Source organism: Bos javanicus, chromosome 23 (assembly GCF_032452875.1).
Source record: "Bos javanicus breed banteng chromosome 23, ARS-OSU_banteng_1.0, whole genome shotgun sequence".
NCBI lineage: Eukaryota > Metazoa > Chordata > Mammalia > Artiodactyla > Bovidae > Bos > Bos javanicus.
The window spans coordinates 37,866,677-37,886,422 of NC_083890.1; the positions used below are offsets into that span (position 1 = coordinate 37,866,677).

At 40.5% G+C, this 19,746-nt stretch overlaps 1 protein-coding gene across 2 annotated transcripts in view; it reads right to left on the reverse strand.

Annotated features, from left to right (window-relative positions):
• E2F3 (E2F transcription factor 3) overlaps positions 1–19,746 on the reverse strand; it is an 84,350-nt gene that overhangs the window by 13,533 nt on the left and 51,071 nt on the right. The gene's annotated exons all lie outside the window — the stretch shown is intronic.

Consider the following 19,746-nt stretch of genomic DNA (forward strand, 5'->3'; position numbering starts at 1 on the left):
CATTTACTCATGGATTCAACACATGTGCCAGGCATGGGGCTGGAAACTAAGAATACCACAGGCACCGTGGAACTTTAATTCACTTTCCCCCAGCAAACCTCGGCTGCTACCTCCATCTCTGACCTGGACTGAACCCCCTTCCATGTGTTCCCCCATACACTCTGTGTTTGTTGGTATCATAACACTTGCTGGATATAAGAGTTATTTTACTTATCTGTTTCTCATTTCCTTTAAGGCAGGGACTGTTTCCCATTTATCCTTGCAGACCTAGGGCTTGGCACAGAGCCTGGGTTTCTGTAGGTATTCAATCACACATACAGTCTCTCTCTCTATATACATATATTGATATATTCAATGAAAGAAAGAGTGATTGAACAGGAACACAACTAGTCACAGACTACAAATGGTCATTCATCAGAATAAAAAATACCACAAACACTCAATCTTGGGCTTCCACTGGGATTATTTTCTGCATTTTGTTATCAACTTGGGCAAACGAGAAGTTCTCACCCAACTTTTTCATCTGATTTTCACTTTAAAAATATCCACTTTGTGTCTTTTGTGTACTGGGCTCTGGGCTTAGGGAACAGAGCTAAGCAAGACAGATAAAGAGTCCCTTGGTTCCTACTGTGCAGAGACCAGGAAAGAAGCCAGGTAATTAAGTAAGTAATTGCCGACTGCTGACTGCATGGGTGTGAAGGGCGTTCAGACAGGGGTGGTACCAACTAGACACCCACACAGCAATGTGCATTTAGGCTCATTTCAGGGCGGATTCTTCTAATGAGGAGATTCACAATTTCAAAATAACTCCCCATGACATAGACACTGAAGTAACAACTTATCAGCTGATGACACATATCCAGCTTCTCTACGGAAAAGTTATCAGCTAAATTCATTCTGTTCACTACAGTGGCCATGAGCCACAGGAGGCTCATGTGAACTGACACGTGCTGTCCATGTAAGACACACACTGGATTTCAAAAACTAAGGGTCAAAGAGCTCATGAATCATTTTTTAATACTGATTACATGTTAAAATGGTGCTGTTTTGGCTTTATAAATTATTCAATAAGATACTATTAAAGTGATCATTTTATCTGTATGTGTATTTTATCTATACACATCAGTTCAGTTCAGTTCAGTCGCTCAGTCATGTCCGACTCTTTGCAACCCCATGAATCCAAGCATGCCAGGCCTCCCTGTCCATCACCAACTCCTGGAGTTCACCCAGACTCACGCCCATCAAGTCAGTGATGCCATCCAGCCATATCATCCTCTGTCATCCCCTTCTTCTGCCCCCAATCCCTCCCAGCATCAGGGTCTTTTCCAAAGAGTCAACTCTTTGCATGAGGTGGCCAAAGTACTGGAGTTTCAGCCTTAGCATCATTCCTTCCAAAGAAATCCCAGGGCTGATCTGCTTCAGAATGGACTGGTTGGATCTCCTTGCAGTCCAAGGGACTCTCAAGGGTCTTCTCCAACACCACAGTTCAAAAGCATCAATTCTTCGGCACTTAGCCTTCTTCACAGTCCAACTCTCACATCCACACATGACCACAGGAAAAACCATAGCCTTGACTAGATGAACCTTTGTTGGCAAAGTAATGTCTCTGCTTTTGAATATGCTATCTAGGTTGGTCATAACTTTCCTTCCAAGGAGTAAGTGTCTTTTAATTTCATGGCTGCAGTCACCATCTGCAGTGATTTTGGAGCCCCAAAAATAAAGTCTGACACTGTTTCCACTGTTTCCCCATCTATTTCCCATGAAGTGATGGGACTGGATGCCATGATCTTCGTTTTCTGAATGTTGAACTTTAAGCCAACTTTTTCACTCTCCACTTTCACTTTCATCAAGAGGCTTTTTAGTTCCTCTTCATTTTCTGCCATAAGGGTGGTGTCATCTGCATATCTGAGGTTATTGATATTTCTCCTGGCAATCTTGATTCCAGCTTGTGCTTCTTCTAGTCCAGCGTTTCTCATGATGTACTCTGCATATAAGTTAAATAAGCAGGGTGACAATATACAGCCCTGACGTACTCCTTTTCCTATTTGGAACCAGTCTATTGTTCACATACACACATATATATCTTTTTATTGCGTGGCCTGTGTTTGTGGCACACAGTATCTTTCCACTGAGCAGTGCTGAGCTAAACATCACCACTCCAAAGGCCCAGAAATGACAATTAGCAAATTAACTTTGTGTGTGTGCTAAGCAGCTTTAGTCGTATCCGACTCTGTATGACCCTATGGACTAGCAAAGCCTGCCAGGCTCCTCTGTCCATGGGATTCTCTAGGCAAGAATACCGGAGTGGATTGCTATGACCTCCTCCAGGGGATCTTCCCAACTCAGGAACTGACCCTCCCCTGTCTCATGTCTCCTGCATTGGCAGGCGGGTTCTTTACTACTACTTGCCCCACCTGGGAAGCCCTCTGGATGTCATCATCTGCTCCCACATAGTCCGTCAAATCCTTATATGGGCCTGTTGCTTTGGCTGGCCCAGAGAACATTCCCTCTTAATCGGGCTAGTTCCCTGATCTTTGGGGAGCATCTCTTCCCACAGACAGGTGTATCCGTGCACACAGGTGACCCCGACTAGGCTTGTCTTTCTTTCCATCCTCACCCTCCCCCACAGTGATCGAATCAGATGACCTAGGACCAAAGCTGGGTGAACAAGGCAATCCAAGGAAGTTTTCTGGAACTACTGCTAGTAAGGGGTGTGGCTTGTTAGTAAGGTTAAATTGTTAGCCGGAAGTGGCCTGAAAATGAGGCCTCCCCAGGGGAAAGCAGAGTGAGGAAAAGGAGAGGTGGGAGTCTGTCTGAGGCCATCCTTCAGAACTCTGGGTCAGGTCATGAAGTTGGTCTTCCCCAGACTTTTCAGTTACACTGGCCAATAAAGCCTCTTTTTTTCCTCAGAGCACTTTGAGTTGCGCTCCTGAAGGTGTGGTGAGGACCCCCTGAAGGAAGGACCTCCTGAAGGAAGGTGAGGTGGGCAGAGTAAGAGCCTGTGGAAATGGCTGAGTCATGAAGGGCTCCAGTGCAATGTGGAGCTGGTGTGCATCGCTAAAGAGGGGCAGGGTGTGGTGGCCACTTCTTGTGGTCTTCAGGAAATTATTACTGAGAGAGACAAGCTTCATTTGAGGCTTACCTAAAAATAGAGGAGAAAAGCTCTACAGCTCTGCTCTAGAGACGCTTTCTCTCTGTAAAAACTTAAGAGAGCTGTATTCTCTGGCCTGGCTAGCGCCCACAGAAGGAAAGTAAAATGGGAAAAGAGCTTGGGATCCTAACTCCTGCACCCTACAGGCTGCATCCTCCTTGACCCCTCAATAAAGAACCATCCGCTGGCCAACAGCCTGGGGACATACTTGTTTTTGCTTCTCCATCCTAGGATGTTGTTTCCAACTGCTCTGAGGCTAAGGTCCATGGAAGCAGTAGGCTGTGGGGTGGGGAAAATTCTGAGATCTGTTGCTAAGAAACTCAGATTCAACTTCAAGGACCAAAACCAAAGTCAGGCTGTGTGACTTTGGTAACCAAGCACCAAACCAGAGTGGACCAAATCTCAATACTAGATAGAAAATCGACTCAATTTGAAAGGCACCCGAGAAAGTGACAGCCTATGAGACCTCTGTCTCTGAGGGAATCAATCACTAAGCCTGTGAATTTATACCCAAAGGAAATGAAAGAAGGGCACCCTCAGAAAAATCCTCCTAAAGGACAGAAATCAGAGTGGCCATCTTGGCCCCACAAGCAAGTCACATCTCCAGAAAGCCTTCCGCTGTGGGGAGGACACGGATGTGCTTCGGGAGGTGAGCTCCGTGTGTGATCTCCCCTTTTTCAAATGAAGTTTCGGGTTATCCTGTTTCCTTTCTTCCACTGTGTAGTGAGCAGGGACTAAACTGAACCACACAGAACTTGTGCAGGTCCTAGATCTGAAGACAGGCACAATAACGGGACTCTCTTCTAGAGGAAGGGCTCCACATTTTGATATATGATGCAGCAACATTACTTTAATGGTTACCTTAGCAAGTTCGAGCACATGTGCCTGCTAAAACAAATAAGAAGCCAGGTGGGAGGATTTAAACAGGGCAGGTAGTCTCCACCTACACACCCCCTTGCCCTGGGCAGAGCACCCAGCACAGAGGAAATCTCCTCTTGGTTATCTCAACGTTTGTTTGCTCTTAGTGTGAATGTCTTGCTGAACGGAGAGCTACCTTGTTTATAAAGGGATCTTCGTATTACACGCCCTCTACCAGTAAAGCAACTAATACATGTGGTACTTAACAGAAGGCCCAGCCATTTGGTCCTGAGGAGGAGTAAATGCTGACCATGAGCCATGCAGCATCTTCCTGAGCTGTCATTATCAAGGGTGGCTTTTACTGGAAAGGAAGTATGTGTTAACTTCAGGACCTCAGCCCCAACTATGATGACATGACTCTGTATGGAAGAGTTGCACCATTAAGCGTTTCAGGAAATATACACATGAAAATAACAGGAATAACTGTCAGGCAGCCAAGCAGTGGGCCGGAGGGAACATCCGTGGTTTCTGTCTACCTTGGTATTTCTTGCTCCTATTTTTTTCATCTGGAGAACTTCTTCACAGTTCTCAGTTTAGGTGGTTTCTTTGTCTCCAAGCTTGAGAACAAAAGGTCGGGCACTGTTCAGCATCTTAGGCTGGCCCTGGGCCCACCCATCAGCATGGTCCAGTCGGCTGGCTAACCTGACTGACGGATGGGCCCATGACCAAAGCATGATGAATCAGTCAGTAACGGGATTTCTGTTGGATAGTACTGGGTTCTTTTCACTGTGAGGCTAGTAGGACATGAGCCTGGAGCTCCCTAGGAGATGAGCCAACAGAGAAGAAAGCAGAGTTAAGAGCTGAAGGGAGACTGAGTCCCTTCAAAGGGGTTGCTAGATGTCACCAGTCCCCAAAACAGAGCTACTCTGGACTTTCATTTGTGTGAGCTGACAAATGTCCCTTTTTGGTAAATGACAACAGTTAGATTACTATCACTTGCAACAAAGAGTCCTAGATACAGCCTTTTAGTATTAACTACAGCACACTCAACATTTGAGTGCTTACAATATATCATATCACAGGTTAATCGCTTCCCACTCGACTATGTATCTTATTTTTACAACAACCCCATAAAGTGGTTAATATAATTTCCTACTTTACAGGAGAAAATGGATATTTAGATTTCTTAAATAACTTTTCCAATATCCCCACAGCCAGTAAATATGTACTCTAAAGTCTGTGTCTGTAACCATTCCATAAAATGATAGTGAAAGATTGGCATATAAAAATATTTGAAGTTATACTAAACTGATACCATCTTACTTTATGATAAACTTGTTTTATTTTATTCATAATTCAAAAAAACTTTCCTCATAATAAACACACAAGATAATTCAAGCAGCACAAATGGATATACCTGGACAGCTAATCTTTCTCCCATTCTTTTCTGTTCCTTTTAAAATTTTTATTGATAGTTGATTTTCAATGTTGTGTCTTTCTCTCACTCTTGATCCCCAATTCCCTTCCTCAAAGGCAAGCACTGCTAAGTTACTTAGATATCCTTTTAGACAGGCTGTGTAAATATAAGTACATATAGTTTTAAACCATCACATCTTATAAAAAAAATTTTTTTTTTACACAAATGGTAGCAAACCACACACTGTTAATAATACATCTTGGAGTTTGGTCCCTATCAGTATACAGAGAATGACTTTATTTTTCAGAGCTGCATAATAGTGTATCCATTAATATATCATGATTCGTTTAGTTAGACAGACACCCACTAATGGGCATTCAACACTCCTCTGCTATAACCACTTCCCCAATAAATATTCATGACAGCATCGTGGGCTAGGCATTCCTAAAGCCATCTTGCACTGAGGCAGAGAAGTTAAGGATTTACCTAAAATCTCAGTTAATAAATCACAGAAACCAGAATTGAACTCGGGTCTGTTCAAATAGCTTGTCAGTGACCATGACTTCCCTGGACTGATTGACACGTCCCTCCTTTGCTGCCATAGTGTTTGCTGTTGGGGCATGACTTCACTATCATAACACATAGACTCTCCAGGTTTCCACACTGGACCATGAGCTCAGATCCTAAGTAGCTTGGTTTCCTCAAAGCCTTGCATATGGTATGCACTCAATCAAACTGACGTATTTATTTTCAATGAATCGAGGAATAAATTCCCAAAGTTTCTTGGCAGGTCAGTCACAAAGCTCCAACATTACCAACCTATAAAAGGGATAAACACACACACATACATCTACATGTTTGGAAATATTTTTTTAAGACATATTTATAAAGGGGAAAAATTAAGGTTGCACAAGGATGTGTATAGTATTATCTCATGGGGGTAAAAACTATAAAACTATAGACTTCAATATGAAATTTCCTATGTATCCACAGAGGAGAGAAGTCTGAAAAGATCCACATCCAATGTTAATGGAGATTATGTCTAAGAAGTAAAATTAAATATGAGGTAATGATTTCATGTTTATAGTTCTGTAACATTTGGTTAGATTTCACAAAGTGAGGTGTCTGTATACACATTAAATTTATATCTTTCAAACTAACACTTCCATTTTTTGGAGTATATTCTGAGAACATTTACGTTGTTTCTAAGGTTTGTCTATTAAAAACAGCACACCCAGTTTCTTGAATATTTATACTTTTCCACATATGTCCAACATAAATGCCCAATCTCAGAAGAAAAATTCAGGAAGTTATTCTACATTTATATAACGTAATGTTATGCAATTAATAATGATGTATATTTATGTATGTAAGATTTTTTTTTAAGCAGTAAACAGTAAGATTTACTACTTCTGTGGGAAAACTATATGCATAGAAAGAAAGTATCTAAGCATACATAATAACAAACAGTTTAACAGTATTAATCTTTGGGTGGTAGGATTACGGCCTGCTGCTAAGTCGCTTCAGTCGTGTCCTACTCTGTGCCACCCCATAGACGGCAGCCCACCAGGCTCCCCCGTCCCTGGGATTCTCCAGGCAAGAACACTGGAGTGGGTTGCCATTTCCTTGTCCAATGCATGAAAGTGGAAAGTGAAAGTGAAGTCGCTCAGTCGTGTCCGACTCCTAGCGACCCCATGGACTGCAGCCCACCAGGCCCCTCCGTCCATGGGATTTTCCAGGCAACAGTACTGGAGTGGGGTGCCATTGCCTTCTCCCGGTAGGATTACAGTGATTTTATTGTCTTAACTTTTTCTTTTTCGGAGAAGAAATAACCACACTGCCAGCGTCAATCTTTCATTGAACATAAGGTTACCTAAGAGGAAGAGCTCTGGTCTTTCCAGGAGTTTTTTCCAGCAACAGGTTAAGTTTAGAATCTATCAAGAGAAGCTGTTAGGTGAGAAGCCTACTCAGAAACCAGTATCTCAGAGGACTGATGAACTGAACAGCACCCAAGCAGCTCAGATGGGAGCACTTGGCACCGGCAGTAGCTAGTGTGCATTTTCCTTGGTGGAGATGCCGCCTGAGGTCCCACATTCTAGCCACAAGCATCTGGTGGGCAGAATAGTCTCTTTCTTTTTCAGGTGCCCCCCTCCACGCCTGCTTCACGGCCCCAGGCAAATCCTTCCACAATTTCTCACTGGACTACTAGAATGGACCCCAAAATGGACTCTCTTGCTTCTTTTGATTTGTAAACAACAGATCTAGGCATTTTCACTTCACTCTAACTTGTATTCATGGACTAGTTTGGGAATCTAACCAGGTTGACGTACAACTTTTGGAACAGAAGTCAATTACTTATGAACTGGTGACTGCCTTCCTTTCTATATTTAAAAACTTTGAATTAAAAGTTACTTGACTGTGACAACCTAGAGAGGTGGGATGAGGTGGGAGGTGGGAGGGAGTCTCAGGAGGGAGGGGACATATGCATGGATACTTACAGCTGATTGAGGTGGGTACTTATGGCTGATTGAGGTGGGTATATAGCAGAAACCAACACAATACTGTAAAGCAGTTATTCCCCAATTAAAAATAAATTTAAGTTAAAAAAAAAAAGTTACTTGAGGAAATAGATGGGAAAAAATATATTAAAAAAAAAACCACCCTGTCCATCCCCCCTACCCCCACCCCATTCCCCATGAAAGTGGGAAATAATTCTCTCACATGAAGGTATGGAAAGCCTCCTTATCACCAGAATTAGGGAATTCAAGGGTAAGGAAGCCATATAAACAAACTTTGTTACTTCTTCATCCAGTTTGTTACCCCAAGCACAAGCCCCTTTGTGGTTAAATTTTCACAAGTAATTGGTTCTTCATCTAGAATGATAAATGGCCTGTTTTGGTCACTTTGGGGATCTTAATCCTCTAAGACCTCATGCATATGAATTGCTTTTTTTTTTCTCTTTTTTCTCCCTCCTCTGTTAATCTGTTTTGTGTCAATTAAATCATTACACTAGCCAAAGGAACTCAAGAGGGTTAGGGGAGAAATTTCCCTCTCTTGAGTCAACCACAGAAACTGAAGACTCCCAGTCCTCTCTCCCAGTTTCCCTGGAACCTGGGCTAGGGTCCCCTGGGCTGGGACAGGCAGATACACCTTCCCTAGGTCTGGAATTTGGAGTTGCTCCGGCACAAGAGCAGATTGGTGCTGATGGCTGCAGTGAAATGTTTTAGCTGTGGTTCTGGCTACAGATCCTTCCTTGTTTCTGCCTGTTTGCCAAGCCTGGTTCTCTAATCTTCCTGACAATTCAGTGGAGTTATCCAATATCCTTTCAATAAACATCTTTTCTGCTTAAGCTGGCCAGAGTTGGGTACTACTGCTTGCAACAGAGTCAGTTTCCTGATCCCGCTGTTAATTCGTTGTTTTCCTGGAACACCTTCCAACAGTGGTACGGAAGAGAAAGTCTGAGCCCTTAACATACCTGAAATGTGTGTTCCACCCTCGCACTTGAGGGTTCTAAGCTAAGAACTGAAGGTTGGCCATCAGCAGCCCTCAGGACTCTGAAGTCACTGCTCTCAGGGTTTTGATATCGACGGTGGATGATGAGAAACTTGCGGTCACAGATTCTCATTCCTTTGAAGCTCTTTGATTTTTAACTTCCCTCAAAGCTTCCAGGCCTGTCTCACATTTATTGTAAAATTTCACAACACATAGTCAGGTCTGCTTCTTTTGTTCACTCACTGTGAGCTTCTAGAAACTACATGCTTGGCCTTCAGCGGTGAGGAATATTTATGCTGTAAGCCACTCCCTCTCATTGTCATGGTCTAATCTTTCTGGAATTCCTATTACTCTTGGATTGATCCTCTAAAGCTTTTATCTTCTATTTTCCAAGTCTTTTTGTTGTTGTTGTTCTACTCATTAACATCAAATTTACTTACTTGCTTACACCAAATTTAGCTTTTACTTGACTTAAAAAAAGGGCAACTAGATTTTTAATTTCCAAGAACATTTGTTTCGCTCCCTCAACCTATTTTCATAGCATGTTGTTCTTGTTTTCTGAATAGCAAAGCCTCTCTAATACCACTGATTATTTTTAAGTGTTTTTTTTTAATTGTGGTGAAAGTCACATGACAGAAAACATACTATTTTAACCATATTTAACACTATAATTCAGTGGCACTAAGTACATTCACTAATGCATGTATGTGGAATCTAGAAAAATGGTACAGATGAACCTATTTGCAAAGCAGAAATAGAGACACAGATATAGAGAACGTATGGACACCAAGCGGGGGGCAGTGCGCAGGGAACTGGGGAATGGGATAAATTGGGAGATTGGGATTGACACATATACACTATTGGGTCTCTAAGTATAAGGCACTGTGCTTGGCATTTTATATCAGTAAATGAACCCACATAATAAAGGCAATTGTTTCTTTTGAAAATAGGACCTGAAGCTCTAACGTCTTTCTACCCCTAATAATATGCTGGTCTTAAAAAGTGAAGACCTCTGAAAACCTTTAACAGATTAATTCTGTCAATCTGTCTGTCTGGCTATGTATCTCAAACTAAAAGTAAATGGGTAAGAAGCTTAAGATAAAGTAATGATTAATAAGTTATATAAACCTAATGCTACTCAGATGAAATAAGAAAAAATGAGTAATACTTTTAATAATAAGAAACACTATGATGACCCTTTTTATCCGTGAGTCACAGAGGTCTCTAAATCAGAGTGGGCAAAAGATTTTTATCCCCTCTGCAATGCTTATGCTTTATTGCTCCCTTCAAAGTCTGAATTTTCTATGCTTTTACAGAAAAATAAATGACAGGGAAAATTGTGCAATTAAATTGCTAACTTAAAAGACAGTTTTACATTTATTCATATTACCAAATTCATAATGTATTCTTCTTTAATTTAAATGATTGCTAGCCTTGAATATGTAGTTATTGCCCATAAAATGGAATTCAAGAATTCTTCTCTTCAGACATCTGAATTTCCAATTTGGAGGTTGGCAAAAGTATTTAAAATATATTCAGCGATGGGCAGTTAGGAAACAGGCTCTCATTCTGCTGCTCTCACTGGAGTACTATTTAATCTCTACTTCCCTTTCCAATTCCTAGTTTTTTTTCTTGAGATTTTACCTCCTTTCATCAGCAGTGGAATAAACCAGGAAGAGCAGGCAGTAAATATTTTAAGCCTTGTGGGACACAGCTCTGTTGTAACTGCTCAAATCTGCTGTTGTAACAAGAAAGCAACCAGAGCACATACATATACGGGCTTGACTCTATTCCAACAAAACTTTATTTAAAAACAGGCAGTGGAACAGATATGGCCTTGGGCCACAGTCTATGGACTCAGAGGATAAATTATTACCATCTTAAAAATGTTCATTATGTTTTATCAAAGGACACCTATGTTGCTCATACCAAACACTAAAATTTTATGAAGTGACAAAGCCAATCATCTTTTGGGTTAATGAAATTACATCTCTGTCATGCTTAATGTTATCTGTGAGGACTCAAAACAAGTACTAAAAATAAAAGCAAATCTGAGCTATCCATTTGAATAGTTGGACCTCATCCCATCCACGGAAAACAATGATAATTAAACACACAAAGGTACTTCTTTTTATGTCCTCAACCATTCACCTCTAAAAAGAGTTTATAGATGCAATAAACAGATATAAACAAATTCTTACCATGGGTTTGACGGATCAACTTTAGAGAGTAGTAATTCACTGTTTCATTACTAGCACCAAAAAATGTCAGCAATCTTTCTCCCATTGAGTTACTGTTAATACATGAGGGTAACTGTTCTGAATCCAGACTGGTGAGTTCACAGAAGCCTGCTTCAGAACATAGTTGCTAAAACAGCTTGCAGCACAGTGCTGGTACCTTAAATCTCAGAAAAACAGCATGTGTTTAATTATCACCCAGGGTTCAAGGGACAGGGCACTTCGCTCTGGAGGACATAGATTCACAAACTATCTCCTGGTACAGAAGCAAGATATTAATAAATGGACTTCAAGAAGTAAGAATGGTTTTGGAAGATTTATGACCCTAAGAACTAATTGAAGAACTCCTTCTTAAAGTAGTAAAGTGTTACTTTAAGAAATACAAAGAACATAAAGCTGACACCTGCTAGTGTCGAATCATGTCAGCAATATTCAATACTTGTACAATTGACTTGATGGCCAAAAAGTGCTGCTCTCCCGCTCACTCAACTTTCATTTTGTGGCAAACTCAATCCCTGTATTTGAGGGCTGGGAGTTGCTAGGCTGCAGTAGTACTGCAGGAAGGAACCCAGGTGAAGGCTGAGTTGAGAAGATGTTGCTTAGAGTCTGGGAGTTCAAAAGAGCTACAATTTGGACAAAGGACCAAAAAGGAAAGACCTATTTAAAGAGAGAATCTTAGAAATCTGCAGAAGGTCCCTTGAATTCAGCAGACCCCTGACTGGTTGATGTACGTGAAGACACGAACCAAGTCTAGGAAAAACAAACACCCAAGGGGGATGGAAAACACTGTCGAGAGTTCCCACAGGGCCTGAAACCACAGGCACATTGTTCCTACAATTGTTCTCAGGCTGGAAAAAAATACAAAAAAAACCCCATAATTCATGAGGTATAGGGTAGAAAACTCAGAAGAGTACTGTCTCATTGCTGAGGCAAAAGTAGCCCTTGAATAAACATGCTCTTGTCCCACCCAAAAAAGCAAGACCTGAAAGATCAAACTGTTTCTAAGAAACGAAACTGCATTTCAAAACAAAACTCAAGAATATTTACAGAAATACAAAAATGTCTAGCACCCAATTAATGACTATCATCCAACCAGAGAGTACCAGGCTTCCAAGGAAGCATGAAAATCCCACCTATATTTAGGAGAAAAAAAAAAAAAATCAATCAATCAATCAACAGAAATGAACCTAGAACCAACACAAATGTTTGAAATAGTAGACAAAGACATATATAAAAGTTAATATAACTATATTGCATATGTTCAAAAAGTTAAGTAGAGACATGAATGACATAAATGTACAGTTTTTTTCAAGAAGTGCAGTATCTCAAACACAAGAAACATAAAGAAAACTGTATCAAGGCACATCACAATCAAATTGCTCAAAAATCAATGACAAAGCGAGAAAATCCAAAAAGCAGCCAGAGGGATAAAAAAAAAAAAGGACAAGTTAAAAAACGAAATAAAAATGATGGGAACTTTCCCATTTCTAACTATGTAGTCAGAAGATAGTGGAGCAACAGCTTTAAAAGCATTGACAGAAAAGAAACTGTCAAACTAGAATTCCATACCAAGCAAAAATATCTTTCAAAATCCAAAAGCAAAACAGAGATTTTTTCTGAGACACAAAAGCTGAAAAAAACTTTAACCAGTATATGTGTACTAAAAGAAATATTAAATGAAATCCTTTGAGCAAAAAGAAATTATGCCAGATGGAAGTATTTGTTGTTCAGTAGCTCAGTCAGGTCAGACTCTTTGAGACCCCATGGACTGCAGCATGCCAGGCTTCCCTGTCCTTCACCATCTCCCAGAGCTTGTGCAAACTCATGTCCATTGAGTTGGTGATGCCATCCAACCATCTTGTCCTCTGTCATACCCATCTCTTCATGCCTTCAAGCGTTCCCAGCATCGGGGTCTTTTCAAGTGAGTCAACTGTTTGCATCAGGTGGCCAAAGTATTGGAGTTTCAGCTTCAGCATCAATCCTTCCAATGAATATTCAGGGTTGATTTCCTTTAGGATTGACTGCTTTGATCTCTTTGCTATCCAAGGGAGTCGAGAGTCTTCTCCAACACCATAGTTCAAAAGTATCAATTCTTCGGCACTCAGCCTTCTTTATGACTGAACTCTCACATCCATACATGACTACTAGAAAAGCCATAGCTTTGATTATATGGACTTTTGTTGGCAAAGTAATGTCTCTGCTTTCTAATACCTTGTCTAGGTTGGTCATAGCTTTTCTTCCAAGAAGCAAGTGTCTTTTAATTTCATGGTTGCAGCCACTGTCTGCAGTGATTTTGGAGCACAAGAAAATAAAGTCTGTCACTGTTTCCACTGTCTCCACATCTATTTCCCATGAAGTGATAGGATCAGATGCCATGATCTTTGTTTTTTGAATGTTGAGTTTTAAGCCAGTTTTTTCACTCTCCTCTTTCACCTTCATCAAGAGGCCCTTTACATTCATCTTTGCTTTCTGCCGTTAGAGTGATATCATCTGTATATCTGAGGTTGTTAATATTTCTCCCGGCAATCTTGATTCCAGCTTGTGCTTCATCGAGCCCAGCATTTCGCATGATGTACTTTGCATATAAGTTAAACAAGCAGGTGACAATATACACACAGTCTTGACATACTCCTTTCTCAACTTGAACCAGTCCATTGTTCCATGTCTGGTTCTAACTGTTGCTTCTTGACCTGCATACAGGTTTCTCAGGAGGCAGGTAAGGTGGTGTGGTATTTCCATCTCTTGAACAATTTTCCACAGTTTGTTGTGATCCACACAGTCAAAGGTTTTAGTGTAGTCAATGAAGAAGATGTTTTTCTAGAACTCTCTTGCTTTTTTTTTTGATCCAACGGATGTTGGCAATTTGATCTCTGGTTCCTCTCCCTTTTCTAAACCCAGCTTGAACATCTGGAAGTTCTCAGTTCACGTACTGTTGAAGACTCACTTGGAGAATTCTGAACATCATTTTGCTAGCATGTGAGATGAGTGCAACTGTGCGGTAGTTTGAACATTCTTTGGCATTGCCCTTCTTTGGGATTGGAATGAAAACTGACCTTTTCCAGTCCTGTGGCCACTGCTGAGTTTTCCAAATTTGCTGGCATACTGAGTGCAACACTTTCACAGCATCATCTTTTAGGATTTGAAAAAGTTCAACTGGAATTCCATCACCTCCACTCGCTTTGTTCATAGTGATGCTAAGGCCCACTTGACTTCACACTCCAGAATGTCTGGCTCTAGGTGAGTGACCACACCATTCTGGTTATTTGAGTCATTAAGACCTTTTTTGTACAGTTCTTTTGTGTATTCTTGCCACCTCTTCTTTTATCTTCCACGTCTGTTAGGTCTGTACTTTATTATGCCCATCTTTGCATGAAATGGGAATACCTGACAGCTCTGATGGTAAAGAATCTGCCTGCAATGCAGGAGACCACAGTTCAATTCCTGGGTCGGGAAGATCTGCTGGAGAAAGGATAGGCTACCCACTCCAGTATTCTTGGGCTTCCCTTGTGGCTCAGCTGTTAAAGAATCCACCTGCAATCTCGGAGACCTAGGTTCGATCCCTGGGTTGGGAAGATCCCCTGGAGAAGGGAAATACTGGAATACCCACTCCAGTATTCTGGCCTGGAGAATTCAAAGGACTGTATAGTCCATGGGGTAGCAAAAAGTCAGACACGACTGAGCGACTTCCACTTTTGCAAGAAATATTCCCTTGGTATCTCCAATTTTCTTGAAGAGATCTCTAGTCTTCCCCATTTTATTATTTTCCTCTATTTCTTTGCATTGATCACTTAGGAAGACTTTCTCATCTCTCCTTGGTATTCTTTGGAACTCTGCATTCAGATGGATATATCTTTCCTTTTCTTCTTTGCCTTTAGCTTCTCTTCTTTTCTCAGCTATTTGTAAGGCCTCCTCAGACAGGCCATTTTGCCTTTTTGCAGTTCTTTTTCTTGGGGATGGTCTTAACCACTGCCTCCTGTACAATGTCACAAACCTCAGTTCATAGTTCTTCAGGCACTCTATCAAATCTAATCCCTTCAATCTATTTGTCACTTCCACTGTATAATCGTAAGGGATTTGATTTAGGTCATACCTGAATGGTCTAGTGGTTTTCCCTACTTTCTTCAATTTAAGTCTGAATTTGGAAACAAGGAGTTCATGATCTGAGCCACAGTCTGCTCCTGGTCTTGTTTTTGCTGACTGTATAGAGTGTCCCCATCTTTGGCCACAAAGAATATCATCAATCTAATTTTGGTATTGATTGTCTGGTGATGTCCATTGTAGAGTCTTCTCTTGTGTTGTTGGAAGAGGGTGTTTGCTATGACCAGTGTGTTCTCTTGGCAAAATTCTGTTAGCCTTTGCCCTGCTTCATTTTGTACTCCAAGGCCAAACCTGCCTGTTATTCAGGTATCTCTTGACTTCCTACTTTTGTATTCCAGTCCCCTATGATGAAAAGGACATCTTATTTTGGTGTTAGTTCTAGAAGGTCTTATAGGTCATCAGAGCACCATTCAACTTCAGCTTCTTTGGCATTAGAAGACCTCCCATTATTCTAATTGGTTTTTCCCCAATAACTTCCATGGAGGCTTCCTGTTTCTGGGAAACATTATTTTAAATGTACTACCCACTTGCAAAAAAATGCAAGTTTACCTGCTTTATAATGACAGAATTTTACCAACAGGCCTACCTATTCTTGAGAAATTTATCAGAGTTTAAAAGATAGAATGGATTCACTGCAAAGTGAATAAAATAATACTGATAAGACACATATTGGCTCTAAGATGAGAATTCAGCACTCTTAAAATGTTCATGTTATTACATGTGGCTATTTTTTTGTACCCTTTGTACCTGAAACATTTTATAGTAAATTAAAAAAAATTACACAATAAACAGGAGTTGGCTAGTAAAAGAGTAGGTACATGCCCAACAATTTGGAGGGTAATCTGGCAGTGTGATCAACATTTTAAATGCACACATCATTTTGACACTATAATTGCACTTCTGAGAACCAATTTATCCTAGAGATATACTAAAAACATATGCACAGAGAGATAAGTACAAGGATTTAAATACAGCATTGTATTTAACGGTGGGGGGAGGGGTAGGGGGAGCTAAAAATAATTAAAAAAAAAAAAAAAAACACCTAAATGTCTGTTGTCCATTAATTGAGGAATGGTTAAGTAAAACATTACATTATACACCCACATTATGTAGCTGCAGTATTTTAAGGTGAGGTCCATCTCTGGCTTTATCTAGTTAGAGAAAGTGGAGAAGGCAATGGCACCCCACTCCAGTACTCTTGCCTGGAAAATCCCATGGATGGAGGCACCTGGAAGGCTGCAGTCCATGGGGTCGCTGAGAGTCGGACATGACTGAGCGACTTCACTTTCACTTTTCACTTTCATGCATTGGAGAAGGTATTCAGTGTTCTTGCCTGGAGAATCCCAGGCAAGATTCATGCATTGGAGAAGGTATTCCAGTGTTCTTGCCTGGAGAATCCCAGGGACGGCAGAGCCTGGTGGGCTGCCGTCTATAGGGTCGCACAGAGTCGGACACGACTGAAGTGACTTAGCAGCAGCAGTTAGAGAAAGAGAAAAAGCAAGTCAGAACAGTATTTGCCTTATGGTATCCTATGTAAAAGCAAAAACAACCACAGTTGAAAATACACAGAAAAGGCCTAAGTGGAAGTCCATCAAATGAGGAGGAATGTGAAGGGTGAAGGAAGGCAGTACGTTTTAGACTTCTGCTAGAAGGTATATCATAATACACTACCTTGTGATTCACTTCAAAAACTGATTTAAAAAGAATATTAACAGAGGAAACGTTAAAAACAAAAATCCCTAGGGACCAGGAATTTGTAAATGACAAATGTGAGGAACTAGAAATTAAAGATGAGAAGTGTGAGGGCTAGCCAGCCCTAGCCCTCATGATGATGAGGTTTTAGGACGGCTGGGCTTCTGGGAGGTAGGGTGGGCGGAAAGCTCCGTGAAGACTGACAAAGAATCAAGTCTATGAAAAGGATGGAAGGATAAGAGGGAGAAAGGAAGAAAGAAGGGGATGAGAGCCTTCAGGTTTTAGGATTATTGACCATTTCTACAATATCACTTCTTTGCTTCCCTATAATTAGGTAACTTTCGAATTTTCAGAAAGGAAATTGATTATCCAATGCCTACTGTGTACTTTCTTTCATATAGATTATTTCAATTAAGGAAAGGTGGGTCCTCTGACAAATTTTTCACTTGTTAAGATGAAAATTTCTTATATAAAAAAAAAACAATGTAAACATAGTGATGTCAATTCTCAGATACACTATTTAGAAGCACAATATTATACACAGTACAGTGGTGACTGGAGAATTTCAGAATTCCTTTGTCCTTCAGTGTCCACGGAGGATTTGTTCCAAGACTGCCTCCCCACCCCACTGCCCCTCAACCAGGATACCAAAATCAAAAGACTCTCAATTTTTTTGTATAAAATGTCTTAGTATTTGCATGTAATCTATGTACATTCCTCCCATATACTTCAAATCATCTCTAGATCACTTATAATATCTGATATGCTTTGTAAACACAATGTAAATGCTATGTAAATAGTTGCTAGTGTGCATGTCAAATTCAAGTTTTGCTTTTTGGAACTTTCTGGAATTTTTTCCCAGAATATTTTCAATCTGAGGTTGAAATGTTCTGTAAATGCAGAACCTGTGGATAGGAAGGGCTGATTGTAGTCTCTCCATAAAAGGTAATAAGGGAGTCTTGGTTTTTATAGGTTATCCTGGGATTAATGAGTCTCTTCACATAATCCCTGTAAATCCATTCCACCCACTGGTGCTCTTTGTGGCAAGATCACTGAAGAGCAAACACTTATGGAAAATCTAACATAGATCCTAATTCATATGATCCCCAACAAAGTAAATATGAGATTAAACAACTTTTGAGATGGGAGAATCACCCTAAAACACCCAGACATGGAACACATGATAGAAGACCCTCTTTATTCTAATTGTTTTCTCCCCAATAACTTCTACAGAAGCTTCCTGTTTCTGGGGAACAGATTATTTTAAATGAAGTACCCACTTGCAAAAAATGCAAGTTTACCTGCTTTATAATTACAGAATTTTACCAACAGGCCTACCTATTTTTGAGAAACTTCCCAGAGTTTAAAAGATAGAATGGATTCATTGGAAAGTGAATAAAATAATACCCATAAGACATGTATTGGCTCTAAGATGAGAATTCAACACTCTTAAAATGTTGAATTTTCAACATTAAATTTCTATTTTTTAAACATTAAATTTTTATTCTTTAAACAATAAAGAATAGAAATTTCTCACCAAGTAGGACAGCTAGTGAGTTTTCTAAGACTGAAGAAATGGTCTGAGGCAGGGGAGGAGAGGAGTCATCTGTGTGAGTGTGGGCCCTGATTTAGCTGTAGAGCAATTCCTGAATGGTATGTACTGCATGACCTAGGTTTTAAAACCCCTCAGTCTGGAGAAGGCAATGGCACCCTACTCCAGTACTCTTGCCTGGAAAATCCCATGGATGGAGAAGCCTGGTGGGGCTGTAGTCCATGGGGTCACTAAGAATCGGACCCGACTGAGCGACTTCACTTTCACTTTTCACTTTCATGCATTGGAGAAGGAAATGGCAACCCACTCCAGTGTTCTTGCCTGGAGAATCCCAGGGACGGGGGAGCCTGGTGGGCTGCCGTCTATGGGGTGGCACAGAGTAGGACACGACTGAAGCGACTTAGCAGCAGCAGCAGCAGCAGTCTGGAGAACACAAAGCATGGATCCTCTCTTTTTAGATTTGCAGGCCAAAACAATACAGCCATCAAGATAGAAAAAAATATAACCCTTTGAAAGGAGTCAAATTCTCCCAACTCACTTTTGCAGTTTTGACTTCTCAGGTTCTGACACACGAAAAGGACTTTAATTTCCTGTTGTATTAGTGAGCAAACATTTTGATAGAGATTATAATTCAGAATCCTTTCACTTACCCAGGAAAGGTTCCGAACAAGGTCTTAGCTTTTTCTACTTCATAATGAGCCACTACCTTTGAGGTCCAGAAGAAAATCAAACAGAAAAGCCTATGGCAGTGATGGCTAATGAATACATATGAAATCGGTTCATTTCCCAAATGCACATAAAAAGATCTTGCAAACATATTAGAAATAAATGCTATGAAAAATGTGGGATTGAATACTGGTGCTACAATAGCTCTAAAAATATGCAAACTTGATAATACTGAATTCAAAGAGCATGTAGGCAAAAATGTTTTTTATCGCGAGTTAAAAAAAAAAAGCTACTGGGTTGTATAGATGATGATAAATGTTAACCTTTAGTAATGATGAAAATCAATAACTATAAAGCTTATCAAGGACCTGGCTCTATTCAGCAGCTTGGTAATTACAGGAAAAGCAGCGATTTATCTGAACAGGGCTTAAGCTCAGTCGTGGAACAAATCAGGTTCTTTTTTAGGGGCCAATGGAGCTTGTCTCCTTTTTTACAAGTGAGTTTTTTTTTTTCTTTTTCTCACCCCCTTTATCTTTTTACTACCTCTAGCCTATGTACCTTATTTGGAGCACTGGATGTTATC